Raw genomic sequence first — 23,863 nt, forward strand, 5'->3', positions numbered from 1 at the left:
TATTTAATATATATTGATATTTTCACATATATAGGGTTTTATGTATAGATTTACATACATATGGGGTTATACACATATATATTTAATATATATTCAGATTTATACATATTCAGTTTTTTACATATATTTGTATGTATATATGGATTTATGTATATGGATTCTATATATATGTGTTTTATATATGGATTTTTATATATATTTGTGTTGTTATAGATTGATCTGTATGTATTTTTAATACATATTTATATGTATATAGATGGATTTGCATGTATTTTCAATACATATGTATATTTATATAGATAGATTTATATATAAATAGGGATTTTTTTATATATATGTGGATTTCTATGTATGGACTTACATACACACATGGAAGTTGTTGTATATCAGTGCAGCGTTACCCCGTGCCCGTGCGTGTCCCCGTGCGGGGCTCTGCGGCGCGGCTCCCCTGCGGTACCGGGCGCTGCCGGGCCGGGCCCAGGGAGGCGGTGGCCACGCGGGGCCGGGACCACGGCCACGGCCACGCCCGGCGGAGCGGGGCGGAGCGGACTACATCTCCCGGCAGGGCCGGCAGCAGCGGCTGCCCTGCCTGGGCTGTCCGCGTCACTCTCTGGCTGCGCCGGTCCGTCCCTCTGCCGGAGCCGGGTGTCGCCTGGCGAGCGGGCTGTGCCCTCGTCCCTCACCTCTGGCCGCACCCTGTGCAGCGCCCATGAGCCTCCCGCCGGGCGTCTGACTCCGCCGCACGGTAAGGTCGGGAAGGGGGGCCATGATACAGCAGCCGGTGTGTGTGTTTGTGTCCCGCCTTTTGTCTCCTCAGCAATAATAATAGTAATAGCAATACCCCCCCCCCCCCGCCCCGGGCGGTGCCAGGCGGGGCCGCGAGGCTCGGGCTCCTGTCCGGCGGCTTAGACCCGGCCTGGGGGCTCGGCCTCGGGGCCGGGTCTAGTCACGGCGCTGACGTGAGCGGCCTCGTCCCTGTGATTCTGTTTGCTTGTTTATTTATATTTATTTATTAATTCCTTCCTCTCGGCTGGCCACCCATGCACGGGCACGGAGCCCCCCGTGCCCCTCTCTTTAGGGCTGGTGGGACTGTGCAGCCGGGCCGGGCTGGGCTGGGCCTCTGGAACCTTCCCAGCCAGGCTCCAGGGCCCTGGGGGGCAGGTCCCCCCACGGCTCCCCCGCTGAGCCCCTCACAGGCAGAAAGGAGAGGGGGGACATCCATCGGTTGCGAGCCTCTGGCTGGTCACTATCGCGATTCATCATTACCCCCTTGGCAGTAGGGCAGGTACAAATGTACCAACCACCCAGCTTCACACTGAGCATCGCCGCAGTGGAGGGACACCCACCCATGCACCCCCCTGGGTGGGATGTCCCCTCCTGTGCACCCCAGAGGTAGGAGCATCTCCCACCCCTTGCTCAGTGCCTGAGCACAGGGTTGGGTCTGGCTGTAGCACGAGAGCTAAATTTCCTTGTTATTCTATGGTGATCCTTTTCCCACAGAGTCACTGCAGCCACACATGGGCTCAGGGACGGGGGTGACGGTGGGGGACAACAGATGTCAGTGGCAGGGGAGCAGCCGGCAGTCGCAGGATGTTTTTTGCCGTGGCTGCCCCCAGCAGTGGCAGGTGGCTGGAGCAACGGTTGCTGTGCGTCCCCAGTGCCTCAAAACTTGGACCTTGGAGTGGTTTTTCTATAAAGTGAGACTGAGACTTGTCTCCCAGGGCTGTTCCCTCTGTTGGGCTCCTCTGGAAGGGGTGAGAAACCATTTGTGGAGATGTATTGAACACCAGCTCTGCCTCTGCAGTGGGATTTAGGAGAGGAGTGAGCCACCTGAGGTCCTTGGCTGGCTTTCACGCCTTCATTCCTGTAGCACAAATGGGAAAATGGGATGGGAATGGTTTACAGAGGGGTCCTGAGAGCTGTGAAAAATAATGTGCAGAGCATGAAATCATACTTGATAGCTGTTAGCCCTTGATCCAAACTGTGGAAGGGAAAATGACAAGGTGCTGACATCTCCAGATGTCCCTCCTTAGCACTCGGGCTTGAATGAGAAAAATACTCTTTCCCACCCCCTTGAGCATCCTAGCTTTGGGGTGAAGTGCTGCGTTGAGTTCATTCTGCTGTGTTCTCCTGGTGAAGAAAAGTTTTGCTGTGCTGACTCTCCCCTTCCTTCTCGTTTTGGGCCTCTCCTTCCCATTTCTCCTTGCAGTCATCCTCGCTGCTGCTTGGTCTTTTCCCAGCGGGAGCGGTGAAATTGTGGTAGTTATTGCCAGCTGAGTTCTTGCCCGCAGGTCCCTGCAGAGTGGTGAGAAAACCCTCCTGGACTTTAACTAATTTTGTTATCTTGCTGCTCATGTGAGTCTTTGGGGTCCTGGGTATTTGTGAAGCGCTATACTTAAAAGTATAGCAAGACCCCGTGGCTTCTATGGAACCTGGGGGCAGCAGATGAGCTATTCCAGGAGCTATTTGGGTCACATTTAGCATATTGCCTGACTATTTAAGTGGAACAATTAAATACTGCTAATGATTTCATTGTTCTTCAGTTTGGCAGAAGTATTAAGACATTTACATGACACATGCCATTGTCAAGTTTCAGAGTTAACAGTCTGCTGATCTGTTTGGGGGAGCTCCTGGTCTTCATCAGGCTTGGGAAAGGACAACTGTTTCTGTCCTGAAAATCAGGATGCATTGAGGTTTCCGGATGGGTAATCTCCATAAATGCTTGGGGATGTTCTTGTGAAACTCCTCAGAGAAGGTGCAGTTCTGCTACCTGAGTATAATTAGCGCATTGCTGAGTCATCTGAAATAAAGGGCTAGTGTAGCTAACCAATAATTTTCTGTTTGTTTGAGAGACTGGCTATTTTTTTTATTTGTATACATATATGCACACACGTATATATCAATAGTCATTTACAATGGTGATCCTAATGTTTCCTGCTCAGTTCAGACTGAGATGGGGATCACATCGGATGTTCTCAAAACTTTTGTGCGTTTAACCATCAACTTTCCTGATGAAAAGAGAGAATTTGCTTCTTCTATGTCTACCTTGGACTGTGCCATGGTCTCAGCTTGTTGGACTCTGCGTTGTTATTGTTGGTCTTCTGCAGTGTAGAGGTATGCCAACAGCAGCCAGGAATGGGGATGGTGCCTCTACAATGGATTTTTGAGATCTTTGCTGTTTCAGGTTAGTTTTTGGAGACTTCTTGGCGGCAGTCCATGGTCATCTGAGGCTTTAGGGACCTCAGGTTGACTAGCAGTCTTGTGCTTACTTCAGAAGAGCCATCGCTCCCGTCTCCTCTCCTGCAGAGACAACCTCAGGCACGTAGCAGTTGTGGTAGAGGAGAAGAAAAACCTGGTTTCTGAGGTGGTAGGAGAAGCTGTGGTGACACAACTAAACTTCTGCCTCTGCTATCTCTGCAGGACTAAATCCTGCCGTGCCTATCGTCTGGGAGTCTGCTGCAGGAGTATTTCATAACATGCAGCAATTTATTGAGGGCGTCTCCTCTGTGGTCACCAGCACTAGCTCAGCTTTGCCTTCTTCCCCGGCACAGTTGCGTCCACCACACTGCTGGGTGGTGGTGGAAGTCATCTGTGTGTCTCAGGTGGCAGGATGGAAAGGGGTTATGGGTGGGATGATGTGTCTCTGGTGGTCATGTCCCTGGAACAGGGAGTGGAGGTGAGCAGCACTGTGGTGTGCCCCATCCTTTGGTGTCACATCATGCCCAGGTGACCTGAGGATGCACATGGGAACCCACAGGCTTCTCATTTATCACCAGTGATTTTAATTGGCCTTAATGTAAAAAACAAACAAAAAACCCCCACACCAACAAAACCCCCCCCAAAACCAAACAACAAACAGACCAACCAACCTTCCCCCTCCTTCTGGAGCTGGCCTGGCTCGCTGGGACTGGTTTGTACAGCCTGTGCCACCCCAGGAAGGCTTCACCACCACTGGAAACTGCCCTGCGCCAAAGCAGAAGCTACAGGGAGGCACGCAGCTGCCACCAGCTTCCCTAGCTGGCTGCGATGGGGAACCATTAACAGGGTTCGTAATTAACTCTGAAAAATGCTTTTGAACTCATGAAATCCTGGAGGAGCTGTGTTCCTTGGCTTGTGTTCACTGGGACCTTGGGAGATGCTTGAGAGAAGCTGATGTTCACAAGCAAGCTATTGCCATCCCTCTGCCACCGGTTGCGTTGGGTGGTAGCTGGCATGGGAGGTGAGCGGCTGGGTTGGCGTGGGAAGGGTAGCATGGGAGACGTGGTTTTGGGGCCACCAACTTCTGTAGGTGCCTTTGAAGGGTATTTTATGCCTGTGAAAACACATCTTAGTGTTTTCTAATGGAGGATCTTGCAGGAATAATTGCTGGGTGAATTTTAAAGGCTTTTTTTTGTCCTGCAGAGAAGTGTGCGCTCCAGTCGCTGGCGGGACTGTGGCATAGTCTAGGTCCAACCAACCCAGCCCCAAGCAGTGGTCTGCAAATGCTGTTTGGCTTTTGGGTGCTGGCATCTCCCTGCATTACCTGGCCAGGAACACCTCCCTTGGGCTGGAGGGATCCTGGGTGCTGTGTCCAGCTGCAACGAAGCCAGAGGGGATTTGAATAATGTGCCATCAAAAATACCATCTTGGATGCCTGGGCAAGAGAGGAAAAGAAAGCAGGAAGGGTTGTGGTGGTGCTGTGGTTGTCAGCTGGAGTTTAATAACAGAAAAATGTTTTATGTTTAAGGTGGTGTTTGCTTTGTATGGTGAGAAGAGACAGGGTGGATGCCTGCACCTATGGGCACTGTATTCCCTTAAATCTGGGCGTATCAGTGGTCCAAGAAATGTCTCTTCCCAGCTGGGCAGTTAGCTTGGAGGCATCTTTGATTACATTTTTCTCTGGCTCAGGAAGCCAGGCTGGTGATCCTAAAACTTGCAGCAGTAACTTTTGCAGATGGAGGCTTTACAGCAGGATGTGGAGGCTTTGGGTGCTTCTTAATTTTTCTTGCCATGTGCGTATTTCATCACGTGAGCCAGTAGATGAGTTAGGTGGAGTTTTCAGGGTCTGTGGAGTCTTACCACGACAACTAGAGATGACCCTAAAGGAAGAGGAGGCCACAGATGCAGATGAAGCTGAAGAGCTGCAGGTGACCAGCTGTGGCGAGGTGATGGATGGCTTCCTCCGACAGCTTTTTCCCCTTCTTTTGAGACCAGCAGTTTCTCGCATCCTGATGGCAGCTGTGCAATGAAACACATGCTTCTGGAAAGCTCTTCGGGTAAACAGTGAGTTTTCCATCCCTTCCTCCATCCCTGCTCTGTCCGTCCCCCTGCTGGGCTGGTGCAGGCAGAGGAGCATTTTTTCCTGCCTTTTCTGGTGCTCAGAGCAGCACCAGTGGTGGGCAGGACATGGTAGCCCTATGGAGCAGTTGGTTCTCGGCAGAGCCACAGCATCCCTCCCTGCCTGGATGCTCTTAATGCAGAGATTCACCCCAGGGTGATGGTCCCTTTTCCTCCCTCCTGGTTTTTGGAGCATCTGCAGAGCACACATCATCTTTCTCGGAATCTGTTCCAAGAAGGGATATTTGCACAGTTTTTTGTTTTTTTAAAATATATTTTCATTACATGGAGTGAAATATTTATTTATTGACTGCAAGCAGCCACCTTGAAGCTTCTCCTCTCTGTTTCTGTGCTTGCCTGGTTTTTTTTTTGGTTTTTTTTTTTTTTCCCAATTAACAGAAGTGAGGCTTATGCACTCAGAAAAGCTGTCGCTCGCTATTCCTCCAGAAGCTTTTATAACCCAGGGACTAATTTCAGGCAAATCTGACAGTGGAGTGCAGGTTTCAAATATAAGAATTTATGGGCTGTAAGAAAGAGGGTGGAAAAGGGAAATCCAAATTTCTCCCTGCCTACAAGGAGAGGCTTCAGCAATTGTGAGCTTAAATATTAGCTGTCTGGGTGCAAGTGGGTCTGTTAACTTGTGAAGTACCTTCAGTAATTCATTAAATTTTCTTTAAGGCAGTAATCGAAATCATCTTGAACATGGGGAAGGAAGAGCTGGCTGTAGGGATGCTGCCAGGTAGGGTGTGATAGATGATGCTAATGACCTTTAGAGGTCCCTTCCAACCTATCTATTCCAAACTATCCTATTCTATGCTGCCACGCTGTTGTACCAGGACTTTGTGCTTGTGTCTGACCACCAAGTTTGCAGTGAAAAGCTGGTGGCTGATTTCTCTCCAGTCTCCTGCCTGTACCAGTATCCTGCGGTTCAAAAGGGTTTTCCAGCCTTGAGCTTAGCTTTGCCACCTGTCTGGTGGGATGGGTAGTCAGGCATTATGCTGATATTGCTCCTGATGGTGGTAGTATGTGAAACGTCACTTAGAAGCTCGCACAGTGTTTGCAGACTGTGGAATGGATAAAATCTGTCCCCAAAAGCTTGGCCAGGCTCTGCCCAGGCTCGCTGCAGTTTCCCATCAAGACTGAGGTCACGGCTGGCAGCATTGTCTGGAGGAAATGAGGCAGCAAGTGCAGTGGCTTTTTGGCATCATCGGTGGTCCATGAACTTGCCTTGGAGCTGGAGCTGCTGTTAAAAGTGATTAGTGAGCTCCCAGGTCCCAAAGGAGCCTGGGATGGTGCTCTGCCCCTCTCTGCTCCCAACAGCCTTTCCTGTTGCAGCTGCAGCACAAGGCTGCCTTTTCTGTCCCTTCCTCTTCTGCTGTCACTGTATGCACGTTGACTTTATGTGTTGTTGTTTTTTTTTTTAAACTGGGGATTCTCTTCCTTTTTTGTCAGCTTGGAGAATGATTTTCCTTACGCTCTTCTCTATTTAGGGCTCTGGGGGAGGAAGTGACTCAGCCTTTCCCCTGCTCCGGTTTGCACAGTCATCCTTGCTGACTTTCCCGAGGTTTTTCTTGAGCACCTTCAGTTACACTTGCTTCATTCAGCAGGAGCCTGCCTGCCTCCTCACCGCACATTTCAGTGGGGAGGATGTGCTGTCAGCAGGAGCTTTCCCTGTGCCAGGGAGGATAGTAATGCAGCAAGGAGAACACGCTGCCAGACCTGCAGCAGCTCCAGGTCTGCTCTGCTCCTCATCCGTGACCGCAGACATCTGCAGGGAGGCAGGCAAGTCCAGCCATGTGAAATTTTGGGGGCTAGCCTAGTCATACTATAAAAAAATTGATGAAAATTGATGGCCTGGGCTCACCAGGGAGAGGAGGTGACTCTGGTTGTGCTGCCGGTGCTGCTGAAGGATGCTGTACATGCCCAGGCACTGATGGGAGAGGTCTGTGTGGATGATGGATGGATGATGACGCTCGCTCCGTGCAGGACTGCTGCCAGCTTGTCTTTCACGGCAGAGCTGAACCAGCTGCTAAATACTGGGGAGGAAGCATCGCTTGCTCTCTGCAGGGCTTTCAGAGGATGCTGCTCAGCGAGAGAGTCACTAAATTGTCTGCCACTCTAAGTGATGCCAGGCATTTGGTGTGCCAGGTACTGTATTAAAAACAAGTGCATTAGTTTCAGGGTTAATTGTTCTCCTGTCCTGGAAGCCAGCACAGTTGGCTGCAAACTCTGCTCCTTTCCAAAGGGGAGAAAGGGAAAATAAAAAGAAGAAACTCCCAAGCCCCCCAGAACCCTTACTCTCCTCTCCAAAACCTGGAGACTCAAACCCTGAAAGCAATTTTGATCTGCTCAGGAAATTCCATCATGCACCACTTCTTCCTTTGTTTTATGGAGTACTTGGAGTAGGCGTTAATCTTTGTCTCAGATGTTATCTTCTCTCAATTGTTACACTCAGGAGTAATAATTTGTATGTGATGGGATCTTTGCTGAGGATGTATGTGATGGAATCCACACTGGGCAGATCTTACCTCCACGGCGGCAGTCCCACGCCATTACTGTCCTTTGCTGACTGTCAGCTCTCCCAGGTGGTCTCTCAGCTCCTGGGTTGGCTCTGGCAGGGAGCAATCTTTTGTGAGTGTGTGTTGCTGGAGATTGGGCACTGTTTCTCTGGTAGCTTATGGTGACAGGTCTGTCCTCATTCTTGGTCTGTGTGGTGCATGCAGCAGCGTTTGATCCTACTTTGACATGGCTGAATTACAGTGAGTGGTGAATTTTAGTTTCGCGAGCCTTTGGTAGAACATTGGTGACTCCAGGCGTGGCTTTACTGAAGCTCATATTCTGTGAGCAAGGACTTCTCTGGTGGTCACAAGATTCAAGCTTTTTTTTGGTGTATATTAACACCTCATTTGGTATCAAGGATTGTAATTATTGATACGGACCTTCATCGTGACCCTGCTGTGCCAGGTGCTGGAGAAGGACGGAAAACCAAGGCCCTTTGGTATGGTGGGGGGTGGCCTCATGTCTTGGGATTAGTGCCAGCAGAGCTTTTAATAGCTTGGTAATATTAGGCTTGCTCAGCAGGGCCGGACCAAGCTTCTGCAGCATGGCTGAAGCACTTCTAAGGTGCTTCCAAGTGCATAGGGGCTACTTGGGAGTCCTCATGTTGAACAGCTAAGTCTGTTTGTTGGTAGCAAAAATATCACGTTAAGTGTCCCAGAACAGCCAAAAATCTTGGGATATGGAGCACAGAGCCCAGGACCTAGAAATTACATTTGATCTTTATTGGGATCTCTCTTGAATCAGACCCATCCAGTTCAGCCAGATGTTTCTGGAGAAAGTGTGGAAGCCTTGCAGGAGGCAGGTTTCACCTGCCCCTCACGTTACTTAACTTCTAAAGGAGCTGCTTGCCATGGAAAATGGATGGAGGAGGCTCTCTCCTGGTGGTGCCAGCTGTACATACACAAGGAAAAAGGCTGGTTGGAAAGATGAAGGAAGCCATCTCTTTGGTCTGGTAGTCAACAAATACGGGGGTACACTGGTAGTTAAGCTGTCTCTAGTAAGTAAATGTAAACTCTGAGACTATCCAGATATTTTTACAAGAGACCCCAGAAAACTAAGCCTATTGCTTCTTGTAATGCCCATGTCAGATCATACTTCTCCTTCCTTGAGTCCCTTGGCCCTTGCCCTGGGCTGGCCCCCTGCAGCAGGTAGAGCATGGGTGCCTGGGGGCATTGTGTTGTCTTTTCTGTCTAATTCTGGCTGTTGTAAGACAATACAGGTGTTAAAGCGCTTCCCATAAAACTTGACTTTAAACTTTATTCGTGATAAGGTGGTGGCTGATGTGAAAAAACTTGTAGTTGAGGAGTTGTGGACATTGAGCAGCCAAGGTGAATATTTGCATGGAGGTGTAGGGTGTTCTGGGAGGTCTGAAGTTGGTCATCACCTAGAAATGCTTGAGTAACCCAGCCTGGGTTTTGCTTGCTTGTTCATGCTTTTTTCTTTTAAGAAATCCAACTAAATTGTGAACCTGTCAGAGGCCGTTAGTTAACCAGTGTAGTTGTAAAGCACCCAGTGGTGAGACTCTGGGATCTGTTTAACTGGGTGTCAAGAGGTAGATTTGTTGGCAAGTCCTCCCCTCCGTCCCTTAATGCTTCTGACCTCTTCCATGTGTCTACAAGCATTACAGTGAGCTTGATGCGAAGTGTCAGCCACCAATAAAGCCTCCCTCTCCTCTGCTCTATAGGCTAAGCAGCCTCGGATTGTAATTTTCCATTTACTTTCTTAATTCTGTTTATCCACTTCATTACAGTAGACACATCCATTGTGTGCTTCCAGCTTCTCTCTTCTCAGGTCTCTTCCACATCATCCAGGGACACGAATGAAAAGCCGTAGCCTTGTCCTCACAGCACCTACGCTCACTCAGGCCATATTAGCTCTCTTCTGAGCATCTCTGTTTATTGATTAAAGCATTAGGAGGCATGTCATCTTGGAAGCAGTGGGTTTGATTAGCCAATTATATTAACAAAAGAACAGTGAACTTGGATTCAAAGTACACGAGAAGCTGTAGCCCCTGTTTTCTAATGTGCTGGAGGTCGGTTGGAGTACACAACCAAATGGGAGCATTGGTCGGGAAGCTAATGAGAGGAGTTTGCAGGCTGAACGTGAGCATTGTGCACGAGGTTTTGTGCATGTGACGTGTGGAATTAGACTCTATAACTCGAAAGTTATAAAGTAGGTATGTTTATTGCGCGCAGACGCACGGGGGATCGCTCCTCCACAAGCGTGCATACCCGAAGTGAGGAACCATCCCACATTTATACAATAAAACAAATGAATATTCAGTTAACGCCTATACATATTCGTTACCTAAACCCCGCTTCGTATGTTAATTAGCTTATCAGTGCTTCGTATGTTAATTAGCTTATCAGTCCGTTTCCGGGAATGTGGTGGTCTTGCAGGTTTGTAGGTGATTCATGTTCTTGTGACCATCCCATCTTCTCCAGCAAGGAGACTTAGCACTCCCTCCCTCTAGATAGCATTGGAATATCTCTCATCCTTTTCTCATTCTTTTTTAAATAGCCCCTTTGTTAGAGGAAGAAGGGCAGGCGTCTCCTCAAAAACTGTAGTTGTCTCCTCAGAGCTGTGTGCCTATGTGACCAGACACCGCACCCATGACTAGTCACCATACCCACATTCCTTGAGCAGACATATACAATCACAGTCGGTGTTAAGCGTCCCCATTTCACACTATTTCTCCATATCAATCCCCCCTTTTCTATCAAACTAAGTAAATTCTTTTACTTAAGCAGTCTTCCCGAATGATATAAAGCATCATACATAAGTGTTACCCTTTTAAACATTCTCCAAACCCACAAATATAACATAATGGTTAGTATTAAGGAAATTCCTCAACTGATCAATAAGATCACAATGGGGTGTACCATAGTGTTAAGAATTCCTATTGCAGAAGGTGACCAGCCAAAGAGAGTATCCCACCAATTATGGTTTCCATCCTGTTCTACCTTTTTTTAAAACTTTCTTGATCCCCTCTACATCATGATGGATCATAAGAAGAGTTTCGTGTCCCTTTTCTTTGGTTTCTTCCAGTATACGTTGTAAATCTGCATGTTTTAATAGTTCTTTTATACTGCTTATATTTAGTCCTATGGGGGTAGGAATTATCATCTGTGATAGGGTAAAGTTAGATGTAAAATTACAGGTACAGTAATTTGAATATTGTGCAGTCTCCTTTACCTCCCCATCTACAGCTATTGTGTTACACTTAGTTCTCAAACACGCACATCCCTTCCCTGCATATATAATTACTGTTTTCAAGTTTGCATTTGGTCGGGCCTCGAAATGACATATTTTCTGATCTGTATCTAAACAAGTATCCTGGGCCATTATAGTATTGCTTTCACAGAGGAAGCCCTGCTGCTCTCGCATAATACAAGATTCTAAATCTACTGTTTGCCACTTGTTGCCTGTCTTTCTGGCCCATGTTCTATGCTCAAAAGGATATTTTCCTAGGCATATTATAAAGATGGGCTCGGTTAAGGTAAAATTGTGCCAACATTCCCGTGAATTAAAGCACATGGTTGTATTTAGAAGGGTAAATTCCTTATCTACCTTTCTGACATTAATCAGGGTGTCTCCTGAAATCTTGGTGTTATCCTTTTCATTATATGTTTGACACCCTACTTTTATCCTATCTCCTAATTTTCCCCATAATCGGTCGACTTTGTGTACATCCTCCCGATCCCATTGATTCCTTTGGTACACCTCATTTTCAGAAAAAAACACCATAGCTAGTTTCGCCTTTGAGTCCACCTTTCCCATTATTCCAGTGTGTTTTTTCTGGGCATGATTCCAAGGCCAGTTATCAGGCTCTTGGTTGTAGGCAAGAGAAAGGGTACAAAAACCCACAAATGGTCTAAACCCACTATTGATCATTTCAAGAATCTAAACGTTCCTCATATATACATATAAAATCTGTTTTGATCAAAAATATCTTTGTTTGAGTTGGGGCTTACTGATAACAAATTGGGCAAGACTGGCCACTGGCTCAGTCCCAGACTCTTTTGTTCTATATTGTTTGTTGTGGTGCCCTTCCCATATGGTGGATCCACAACCGCTCAGGTTCACTTACTCGCCACCCACATTGTTCCCATTTGTCCGAGTAAATTTGAGTTTCAGTTCTTTTTTATCTGGAGTTACTTTCCACGAAGTTGCAGGGGCTTTCTTGATCCGGGTATGGTGAATCCAAGAATTCTGTCCCTCAACCTTGATTGCAGTGTAGGTGGTGAGTAGGACTTGAAAAGGTCCGGTCCACTGTGGTTCCAGGGTTTTATCTGCAAAACACTTAACGTATACATAGTCCCCTGGTCGTATATCGTGAACAGGTCCATCCAGACCCCTACTGCGTGTTCCCATCACATGCTTCTCAATTCTTATTAATTGTTTGTTTAGTGCCACCATATAGGAAGTCATTGTTTCTTCACCAATCTGTGAAGACGTCCCCTTTTGTACCCCACAGGGTCGTCCATACAAAATTTCAAATGGGCTAAGCCCCTCTTTTGCTCTTGGTCTAGTTCGAATTCGTGTAAGAGCTAATGGCAAAGACTGGGGCCAAGTTAGATTTGTTTCTTGACCTAGCTTGACAATCTGTTGTTTGATTAGATGATTCATCTTTTCCACCTGGCCACTCGATTGTGGTCGGTATGGGGTATGTAATTGCCAATCTACTCCTAGATGATGGCTGATCTGTTGCACTATTCTGGACACAAAATGTGGTCCTCTATTCGAGGACATTACCGCTGGGACTCCAAACCTAGGTATTATCTCTTGGAGCAGTATTTTGGTCACTTCCCGGGCTTTAGCAGATCTGCACGGGAAGGCTTCTGGCCAACCTGAAAAGGTATCTGTTAGTACCAATAAATATCGATACCCCCCTTTTCTAGGAAGTTCCGAGAAATTGGATCTGCCAATGTTGCCCTGGAACATTTCCTCTACTAATGTTCCCTAGTTTTATTTTATTTGCTTTATTGGGATTATTGCATAAACACATTTCACATTGCTGAGTCACCTGTTTTATTACAGTATACAAGTTTTACCCTATCAATTTCTGATTTAGACTTTTATATAAAGCCTCAGCTCCCCAATGTGTCTTATTAATAATAGGGCTGTGGTCCATATTAGATTAGATGGTACCACTATATGACCATCCCTTAAATAAGTCCACTTACTTAATTTTATTTTATCATTCATGTCCTGAATTACCTTGAAGTTTTCTTTAGAATAGTTTGGCTCTTGATCTGTACTTACAGTTTGGATTTTACCATCTGGTATTAAGGATAATTCCTCCTTTCCTACCTCCTCTGTTACTCATCTGGCCTCATGGTCGGCCAGGTGGTTTCCAATTTCCAAATCAGTGCCTCAGAGTGGGCCATTCCTCACATCAAGGTCTGGCATGGCATATGTTCCCACCGCTCAACGCCTACTGGGTTGCAGCCAACAGCGGAGCTCAAGATTCTTCTTGGTGGCAAACACAGAGGCCAACCCAGTCTTGCCCTTGACTATGGTAGGAGGCACCTGACCAACCTTATTCCTTGTACTTCGTTGTCAATGCAGTTTCATCTGCACATCCCATAATAAGTCACTGTCATGGCAAAACACACAGATTTACATTAGTAGATCTACTACAGAGTGTATTTTTTATCACTTTTTCTGCCAATATCCCCACAGCCTTGCTGACCAAGGGATATTGTTTTTATCTGAACTGGGCAAGCCTCCCCCTTATCATTTTTACTGTAACAGGTAAAGCATTTTTCACCTTTCCTGGAATTTATTTTCAGATACACCTGGTTAAAAATTTCTTTTACTTCAGGGAGGTCCTCTTTTCCTCTTTTCTGTTGAATTAAAGATAAACTCAATATTTCAATTACTTCATCATTTTTAACTTTTAGTTTCATTTCTCCTTCTTTAAACGTCTAGATGTTCTAATAAATCTCATCCCATCAAAGATTTCGGTGAATTTGGCATTCTTATTTGTTTTCTTAGTTTATACTTTAAAGGTTTCAGGATGTTTTCCTGGTGGCCAGCAGCTCCCACAACTGTAAAAAATTATTATTTTTTTTTACTGAAGTTTAACAAATAAGTTGGTTTTGTATTCACTAAAATTCCACCTCATACCCATTCCCTGCCCTAAAGGGGCCGTTACCGGTCCTGTTGTACTGCAAATGCTGCAGCAATTGGGGTGACATTGTCAGGTCCTTCTGCTCAATTGTCAGCAATAGCAACCCCCTCCTCCCCACCATCAGGAGGATTCGGGGCAGGAGATGCTCTTCCTGCTCTGCAGGTTACACAAGCCTGCCTCTGCAGCAGCACTTCTGTTTTAACTCTTTCTTACCCTGAATGCAAATCTGCTACTTGTTGCTTTAAGGCTGTGTTATTACATATCAGCCTTCGCAGGCAAACAGCAAACACCCTGCCATGCGTCCCGCAGGACTCAGCCGCACCGTCGAGGGGGTACGGGAGTTTGTACAAACTCACCCCAATACTTTAACACTTTCACAAGGTCTTTGATTCTCCACCCACCCCCGCCTCAGGTTTTACATACATCAGTACAAGTTTTTATCTTACAACGTGTTTCATTCTGGTTGCTCGACAGAAGGAACCGCAACCTGAGCTTTTTAACACAAAAATTTCAACAAGAACATCTTTCTAGTTTAGGTCTCAGGTTTTTTCCCATCCGTTTCTAGAGCCATAATCAAAGATCAGGTGATGTTAATCCCGCACTCTTTCTAGTGCTAGTACCATAGGATCCCGAGGGGGTACTAATCCACAGTCCTTTTGCCACTCGGGTTTGTCCTGGAGGACGAAGAACATGTCTGCATATGATACTTCGTCCCATTTTCCCTCTCTCCTCAGAAACAACATTAATTGCAGGAGAGTGTTATAATCTAACGTTCCTCCCTCCTGAGGCCATTTCGCATCACTCCAATTTATACAAAGGCCACCACTGATTACAATATTTAATCAATTTCCTTCTATTTTCGGTACCACCATGTCCTGCGATATCACTCCAATGTTTTAATATACAACCCAAGGGCGATTTTTCACAGGGCTTACTCCTTCCATTTCCCATTTTACAATTTTAATTACTTTGTTTTCTCCGGTCGCCTTAGCCACCCAAGGTCGGAAACGCGGATAGAGCTCCTTACTCGTATTGCACTCAAACGCCTGTCTCAAGCACTCTTGCACTCACACTCAATCAAAATAATTAAGCTATACATGGAAAATCAAAATGCGCATCTCAATCACACCATTCACACTCTCCGGGCAGCCCTCAGTCACACAAGCAGTATGTTATACGGTACCGTGCACTTATGTACAACTTGTAGGAACACTGACAGTTCACAAAGTATGCATTTCAATGAACAATTGCCAACAAACAAAAAACCAATTTTTTCCTGGTCTTAAGCAGAGTGTTAAGTTTTCCGCTATTTGCCACGAATTACCAGAATATTATTATTTTTCAACATACATTTCATAACTCCAAGTTTTGAAGATGTAACAAGACAACACATAGAACAAACAAGACACAGAGCGCTATTTCAGTTGTTACATTCTAGGGATTCCCCAATTCTTAAGACAACCTAAAGGAAATTTTTGCTTCCTTTTTCCTACGCAAAAGTTTCCCTTTTACTTTTGCTGTGAGGTCCCTCTTGTTCCTGTGAGATTCCGCCTTATTCCGTCCCGCCCCCCGCTTTCCGCCACGAGGCCTCCGGGCTTTTAGGAATGGCAGTAACCTCGGGTTTGCTCGATCTGCCCTCAAGATCGCTAGCGGCCACCCCTTGGTCAGCAACCCCCCCTCCCAAGGTACCTTTCCTCCTGGGGACTACGCTGCGCGCCGGACGTCTCCGTGCGTCTCACCAGCCGCCCCGTTACTAAACATACCGTTTTATCCGCGGATCCAGGGGTTTCTCTTCTGCTCCCGGGGGAACAGCTGAGAAGAGGAGGCTCCTCCGAGGAAACCTCCCGGGGCGCGCCTAGGAGCGTCCGCTCCGCAGCTGGTCCCTCAGCCGAGCAGAAATCCTCCTGCCTGGCTCGACAAACTGACGTGCGGAATTAGACTCTATAACTCGAAAGTTATAAAGTAGGTATGTTTATTGCGCGCAGATGCACGGGGGATCGCTCCTCCACAAGCGTGCATACCCGAAGTGACGAACCATCCCACATTTATACAATGAAACAAATGAATATTCAATTAACGCCTATACATATTCGTTACCTAAACCCCGCTTCGTATGTTAATTAGCTTATCAGTCCGTTTCCTGGAATGTGGTGGTCTTGCAGGTTTGTAGGTGATTCATGTTCTTGTGACCATCCCATCTTCTCCAGCAAGGAGACTTAGCACTCCCTCCCTCTAGATAGCATTGGAATATCTCTCATCCTTTTCTCATTCTTTTTTAAATAGCCCCTTTGTTAGAGGAAGAAGGGCAGGCGTCTCCTCAAAAACTGTAGTTGTCTCCTCAAAGCTGTGTGCCTATGTGACCAGACACCGCACCCATGACCAGTCACCATACCCACATTCCTTGAGCAGACATATACAATCACAATCGATGTCCATTGTCCCCATTTCACACTATTTCTCCATATCACATGACCCAGGAGTATGGAAAAATATTGTGTGTATTTAAGGGGGGCTGCTGGTTTCTGACTAGTGAACTGTAGTGACTGCAGGAACTTCATGGTTACATGAAACGTGCAGGGCAGCTGAGTCTGTAGGATACTCTTCTGGTGTGAAGATTGGGTTTAACTTGGATCAGTCAGTCAGTGAAGTAGTTAACTCCTGGTGGAATGCTCGGCAGTTGGGAAAAGCTTGCTGGTATCAACATAGCTTACTGGAGGGACAGCTGTGTGTTCTGAAAGCATGAAGCTTCACAAGAGCATCTCACACTGGTGCATGTGTTGCCTTGAGCTGTCCAGGGAGCTGATGACTGTTGTAGGGGCAAGCAGGACTATTGGTGAGGTGTTCACAAAGAAGCAGCTTAGAAAAAACATTGGAGACACCAGTGAAGGAGTATTTGCCTTCACTGTTAAGAAAAGCAAGTTTTTTGGAAGTGGTGGTGGTGGGGAGGTGTTGATGCAAGTCACCACCTGGAGGGAGACCCTAAAGCCCAAGCACTAGGTGACTTGTTTCTGTCTTCTGGATTGGAGGGCTGGCCCTAGTGTGGGGTGGCTGAGTCGGAGGCAAGGTACAGACTGGGAGGAGGAGAGAAGGGGGGTCAGGGCAGTGAGCACATCTTTCTCGTTGGTCTCCCTTTCCTGTGTGCTCCGTCCAGTGTCAAACAGCTGGCTGTGAGCTCAGTGCAGCTCCCACTCTGGGGCTGTAGCTGGGGTTCTTTCAAGTCCTTGAGCCCCGAGGCTGCCAGGATGGGTAGAGCTGACAGCAAACATCCAGGAAGGAAGCGATGGATAACAGAAAGCCTCTGGCTCCCTTTTTACAGGGAAAGGTGTGTGCGTAGGCTGTATGGCACTTTCTGCATGGGACCATCCTCTTTGCCTCCTGGAGTTTTGCTCACTGTGGGTGATTGTTGTTATTTGAGCTTCACATCAAACTCTGTTACCTCTACTAAAGGTCAGCTTGGACTTCTAGGCCACTTGCTGCTGGGATAAACTTTCTTCTGGTTTTGATTAAGCTGGAGGTAAGACCTGGTGGCTTTGTCCTGGAAGTCTGGGCTAAGGGAAGATCTCCCTAGGCAAGATCCTGGAGTTACTCTGGATTGGAGTAAGCTCTGGGGATCCTCTGGTCCAGCCCTCTGCTCGGTGCAGGGCCAGCTTCTACATCAAACCTGCCTGCTCAGGGCCTCATCCAGCTGAGTCTTGATGCTGTTTCCAAGGATGGAGACTGCAGACCCCCTTGGGTCACCTGTTGGGTGCTGAACCATGCTCACAGTGAAGAAATTTCCTAATATTTTTTTAATATGCAGTTTACCATGCTGCAGCTACTGATCCCGAGACCTTGAGGTGAGTGGCTGCTGTGGCTTGCTGTCTGAGAAGTCTTTCTGCTACCAGCCCTTTCCATGCCCTTGGCATATTGCTGTTGGCTTTCTCAGCTCCTCAGGGACATCACCACTTTCTATCACGATAGCAGCCTGTGTGTGCATGTGTGCCCTGAGAAAGTTTATCACCAACTGACCTAATTATTATAATCTCACTCTTCCCTAGATAGTGCAGGTTTCCTTGGCTCTTGGGAGGCTTCCCTGGTTTCTCCAACTGCTGTTTGATTTCTCACCTGTCTCTTAATAACATTATGCATTTGCTCAGGTTAGGTAAAGCCAGAGAATAAGGTTTGTAGCCAGATATAGTGCAATATGTGTTAACTGCCTTTCCTGCTCCAATGGCCATCCTGCTGGGTTTGGTGGCCCTAGCCTGCTGTACCTTCCAGGTGTTCCCCCTGCATGTGTTTGATTGCAGCTCCGCTCTTCACTGCGACCCCGACCCCCTCCTCTTCCTCCTGCCCTGACTGTACACACGAATCCTCTTGACTGCAGAAATCCTCTGGCTGCTGGAGCTAATGGGTGAAAATTGTGCATTGCTGCTTTCTGCCCTGTTTGTGGGTGCAGGGTTATTGCCTATCCCATTTTTTTATTGTTTCCTATCCTGTTTTTTTGTTCCCTATCCCATTTTTTTTTTCCTTCTGCCAGACCTCTCCTGTTGCCCTGTACTCCCTGCTGCTGATTCTTCCTTCCCTACCTGCTCCCTTTGCCTGTTCATAGGGGGGTTTCTGGGTACAGATACAGGCTGGTTACCTTTTAAAGGTGCCACATTCTTTTTCAGCAAGACAGGGATTTGCAGCATGTTAACAGGATTTAACAGCTACTTCGACACAAGTAAAACAAAACCTCAGAGAGAAAAAAAACACACCAAACCAACCCAACAACAAAACATTGCATCTTGGGGTGAGTTCTGCCCATTTATAAACCTAATTTTCTTTCTGAAAACTGAAGTTGGGAGTTATCCCTGTGCTATCGGACAGCTTCTGCGGTCCCTGTTGGGCAGAGAATAACCTGACATAACTTGTTGCCTCCTTGCAGGAGCAGGGCTTACCACTAAGCTTCCCAGTTAAACCACCTGACGAGATCAACAGAGGTTAGCAGCACCACTGGGGCTTGGTGGAAGAGGGTTTGAAAAACAAGTCAGCAGCATTATCCTGAATACATTATTTATTTATTTATTTTAATCCCCTTGTCATGTACAAGATCCAGTTTGACCTGAAAGGGAGTAGGAGAGGATGCAGCCGGGCATCATCTCAGCATCAGCGAGGCTTTATCTGTGTTGGGGTTTCTGCAGCCCTGGGTGTTATCTTGTGCAATGCCTGATAGTCACTGGAGAGTAAATGTTTCCTCCTGTGGCAGAGTAGCCTGTGGAGGAGCTGGGAACAAGCCAAAGCAGAGGCATTGCTGGGAAGATAAAGCCCAAAAGGACTGGTACTGGGGCTGTGCCCTGCATTGCACCTTTCCTGCAGAATTGGGGCTACAGTAGTCCCTCCTCTCTTTAATGGGGTGTGGGTTCCCATTTTCCTTATTCCCTTCTTCTTTGGGAGAAAAAAGTACAGGAATTTTCCTGAGGTTCCTGTGACTTTTTAACATATGTGAATTGCAGTAACACTTTAAATTACATCTTCTGTCCTGGAGTATTGCTGCATCCTTTGGGTGGGTACCCCAAGTTATCCTCAGATATTCTGGATACTCCTCAACATCAGACATAGAAAAAATAATTGATGCTAACTGTATTTTCTGTTTTTTTCCAGTTAATTAGCCTATAGAAACATTGTGATAGTAAGAGTAGTTGTGGGGGATAAGAGGATTTTTAACTGGGGTCAGTGAAAATAGATAGTTTTATTTCATTAAAACAGGAAACAAAATGTCAAGTCAAAGAGGCTTTATTCAATCCAAAATGAAATCCATTTTTAAGTCTTTTTACACCATAATAGTGCTGTAAAAATTTAGCGTACATCACCATGAAATGAAAGTAAAAATCCTTTGTTTAAAAATACCAAACCCTAAAAAAAACCCATGAAAGAACTCTTTCCAGCATTTTCTTCTCAGTGTTTTGGCTGCAGTGACTTGACCAAAACTATTTAAAATTCACCAAGTCAAAGCAGGGCTGCTGGCAAACAAGTGATTTTTTAAAAATTATTATTAATATAATTTGATGGGTTCAGCCTTTTGCTTCTGCAAAGGTGGATTCAGCTCCTGGTGTGACTGGCAGGGGAGAAACATGACCCTCATCCCATGCCAGAGGAGGGGACACCTGGGGCTGGAGTGCCAGGTGTCACCTCTGGTTCCTGGTGCTGGAAAGCATTAGGCTGCTTCTGGATGTCATGGCTGTGTGGGGGTGCTCACCAGCAGCAGGGTGTTCCTGTGGACTGGAGGTCCTCTGCAAGTGCAAAGTTTCTCCAAGGTCCCTCTGGGAGGGAAGAGCCCTGAGGAAAGCTCTAGCGGCAGCGGGGAGAGCCTGCCCCAAGTCCCGGCATGTTGTGTTAACGTTGGCATTCGTTGTGTCTTCCTCTGAAGTCTCCAAGTGCTTGCAGTAACTCAGGGCTAGGCACAGAGTTTTTCTTGATCATTCGTATTGTATAATTTATTCCAGAAGTGCCTTTTCCAGTCCCTTGTTAAGCTCAGCTACTTAATTGGTGGGTCATAAACATCCCTCAGATGCCCTCATGAGACCGGCACTGTACAGGCATCTGAGAGCTGGCAACAATGGGCTTCTACCTGCAAGACCCTCTAATGTGAGATACTATCTGGATGTATAGCGTTATACAGTCTCTTGATTAATCAAATTCTCCCTTACCTCTTTTTTTTTTTTTCTTTTTTTTCCCCCAAAGCTAAATAGTTTGGGATCTTTATTTGTACCTCTTAAGTCAAAGGTACATGAACAGCAGGCATCCTGCTATGATGTTTCTGCTGAAACTGCTGATGCTGCTTCCCTTTGCTGCAGTTGCAATCCTCCCCCCATGTTCTCATTATGATTAACTTCGTGGCTGTTAATTACTCGGTGTAAGCAGAGGTTGGCCAGTGCAGGGAGGTGCAGGAGGGGACTTTCTCAGATGCTGATGTGGCCTGGGAGGAGCTCCTTTGGTCCCTGCAGCCCTATTCAGTGGGGCTGCTGCATGGTGGAGGTTTTCATGGGAGGACCTTTGTGATGAACATGAAGGACCCTTCAACAAAAGAACAAAAAAGTAGTGTAAAACTAATTTGTGGATGTGTTTCTGGGTTGTCCTCATGCATTCAGTCCCTCAGTTGCTGTTGGGGGTGTGTGTGTGTGTCAGTCCTAGGTATGGCTCATGGGTTTGCTACTGCAAGTGGAGTCTTGAGATGGACACAGCTGTCCTGAAAGGTGGATCCTGTTGGTCTTTGATATCTGCAAGTGGTCCCAGGTCATCTTCTAACCCTATAGGAACAGTGTTTCCTTTTGGGTCAGGAGGCAAACTTACCAAAATAAGTATTTCTGGCACTATCCCTGGCCAGGCTGTATTTACAGAGAAAAAGCTGCTCTTGGTGCCTCCTTGCCCTGCTTTTTCTGAGCTGCTGGGTTTTTACTTGGTGCAGGCACCCCAGAGGCATTCTGAAAAGTAAGGCCAAACTTCTGATGTTCATCAAAGACCACATAGATCTGTGATGCCTTCCCTGCAGTAGCACCTTGAAGTTCTAAGACCTCTTTCTTGAGCTAGAAGGGAAAGCCAAGCATTTAAGGTAAATCCAAACAGGGCTTGTTGCATTTTACAAGAGAGGGAAGTGAGGCACGGTGGAGGAGCCAGCGATACATCCTAATCATGCGTGCAGCACGTGTTGTATTTGGGTCCATGATGTATGGAGCACTTGGACACAAAGAGCAGCTCAAGGACATTTTGGGATGAACTTGAGGTTCTTGTCCCCAGGACACCAGCAGTGATGCTGGGGCTCAGCAGGGTGCCTGAGAGCTGAGGTTTGCAGAAGGGGGTGATGTTAAGGACACTGACAGCAGGGCATGTTAGGACATAGGGCTGGTGGATCCCAAGGCTCAACATCAGCTGTCTTGATCTGGGCCAGTCATCCAGGCTATTGTTGCTGCTGGTGGAGGTAGACACTCCCAAAGCTTGCTTGATCTTGTGTTCATGTCAAAATAGGTCAGCTGTCATGTCCTTGAAGTACCTGTCTTTTGGTTTGCTTTGTATTGATGAAAACCTCCCTGTCCTCTGGGCTCAGCTGAGTCGAGCTGCTTCATTCATTAATCAAACACAGTGGTCCCCTGGGCAATAAGTGTAGCTGTGCAAGTGCAGCGTCTTTACCCCCTGGGGTTTGGCAGGCTGCTCTTCCCATCTCCATTGCTGGCTTCTTACAACCCCTCACTTGCTGTGATTTAGGGAGGGGAATAACCAAAGGGGGAGTGGGGCTTTTGGGGAGATGTGTGCCTTTGCTGCTGCTGCAGAGCATCCAGCCAGCGGAGTGATAGTCTGGGAGTGATTGTGAAAAAATGCACTTCAAGCCTCAGAAAGGCATCTGGTGGCTGGCCAGTAAGTCCCGAAAATTCCTGTCTGGGGAGGTGCTTTGCCTTTGTATTTGTGGACTAGTTCCTTAAGGGAGCCATTATCCTGGTGAATTGGTTCAAGCTGTCTCATGAGCCACTGGACAGAGCTAAAAGCTGGGGCTGGATTTGAGAGGAGGGTTAAGCTTGTGGCATTGATCCATGCCACTTAGGCAAAGCGAAGCTTGGAGGGGGTCTGATTCCCACCTCTCCAGGGCTGGACATTGCCTGCTGCTGGGGCTTTAGCCAGTGTGGTGGGTCCACAGGGAGCTGGAGCCCATCCCTGCCATGCAGCAGCATCTGTTGGCTCAGCAGGAGCCTTGGTGGGTGCTGTAGTACCTGCACTGGGTCATGTCCCTTCCCAGTGTAGCTGCTGAGAGCCTAGTGTAAAACCTGTGTCTGGCTGGGTGTCACATTTGCTCTCCTAATTGCTATGGGAAACTCCATGGGAGAACGCACAGGAGTTCCTCGTAGGCTGAAAAACGTGTTTAGTGTCTGTAAGGGCATCCTCCCAAGCAGTGAGAGCTGTCTTAGGTTGCCCACAGCAGTCTCAGGGAGCCGCGTTTAATGTGGATGGTCCCTCTGGTTGGAGGTAGAATTGCTTTTCTATAACACAGTCACTTTGCTGGATGGAAACCAGCTGTCTGGACCATGTCCAGTCTGTGTGGCCAGGAGCAGGAGCTAAGGAGGACACTGTGTCCAGCCCCAGGCGAAGGGAAGGCTTTGGTGATCAACACAATCCTGGGTCAAAAACCTGTTCTTAAATTCCTTAGATGTGTGAAGGTTGGATGCCTTTCTGGGGTGTGTTATACTCCTTCATTCTCCCCCAAGCAGAAAGTTCAACAGGTAGGTAGGACATGGGATGCTGCTCGTGGCTTTTTCCCTGTCTTTGCAAGTGGCTGCAGCTCTTATATACTTAAATCTGGAGGAGGCCAGAAGCAGTGACAGCGGTCCTGGAAAGCTCAACTCTCTTGACACTGATGTCCCCATTCCCTGGCCAGCTCAGTGTCACAGTGGATTTGCTCGCATGGTGTTGGACACCAACCCCACAGGTTTTCCTGTCCCCTTGTGCTTCCCTAGAGCTTCATTTGGTTCCCTGCCTCTTTATTATTATTGGACCAAAAGCATTATGAGGAAGGGACTTCTTTTCCTTCTGCATGTAAAGAATTGCCAGTTTCCCAAATTCTTTTCCACTAGAATATTTAGGAGCTCTCATGGGTGGTGGTGCCATGGCCGCTGCCTATATGGGAATCAATAAGGTTCATGGCTGATGCTCCCAGGGTGGCCATGATGTAAAAGCCAATCTGCTGCTTATTTTATAGCTTGAACATTTGAATGCGGTGGAGAAGTGGGGGTCCAGGATCCAGGGGCAGGTTTTGGAAATCTTGTTTGTTTGTGGGGGTTGTTGAGTGGGGGTTTTAAGGTGTGCTTTTTTAGCACTGGAGGTAATTAAAGATTCAGGCGATCTCTG

The 23,863-nt window shown here is 47.1% G+C and overlaps 1 protein-coding gene across 2 annotated transcripts in view; it reads left to right on the forward strand.

The window, feature by feature from the left end:
* Positions 1-595: 595 nt before the first annotated feature.
* LOC121080636 (CBP80/20-dependent translation initiation factor-like) overlaps positions 596-23,863 on the forward strand; it is a 154,736-nt gene continuing 131,468 nt past the window's right edge. For both annotated transcript variants that reach the window (XM_040578783.1, XM_040578784.1), the window contains exon 1: positions 596-745. The gene's annotated coding sequence lies outside the window, so the exon portion shown is untranslated. The remainder of the gene's footprint in view (positions 746-23,863) is intronic.

The sequence above is a fragment of the Falco naumanni genome, chromosome W, assembly GCF_017639655.2.
Source record: "Falco naumanni isolate bFalNau1 chromosome W, bFalNau1.pat, whole genome shotgun sequence".
In the NCBI taxonomy this organism is placed as follows: Eukaryota; Metazoa; Chordata; class Aves; order Falconiformes; family Falconidae; genus Falco; species Falco naumanni.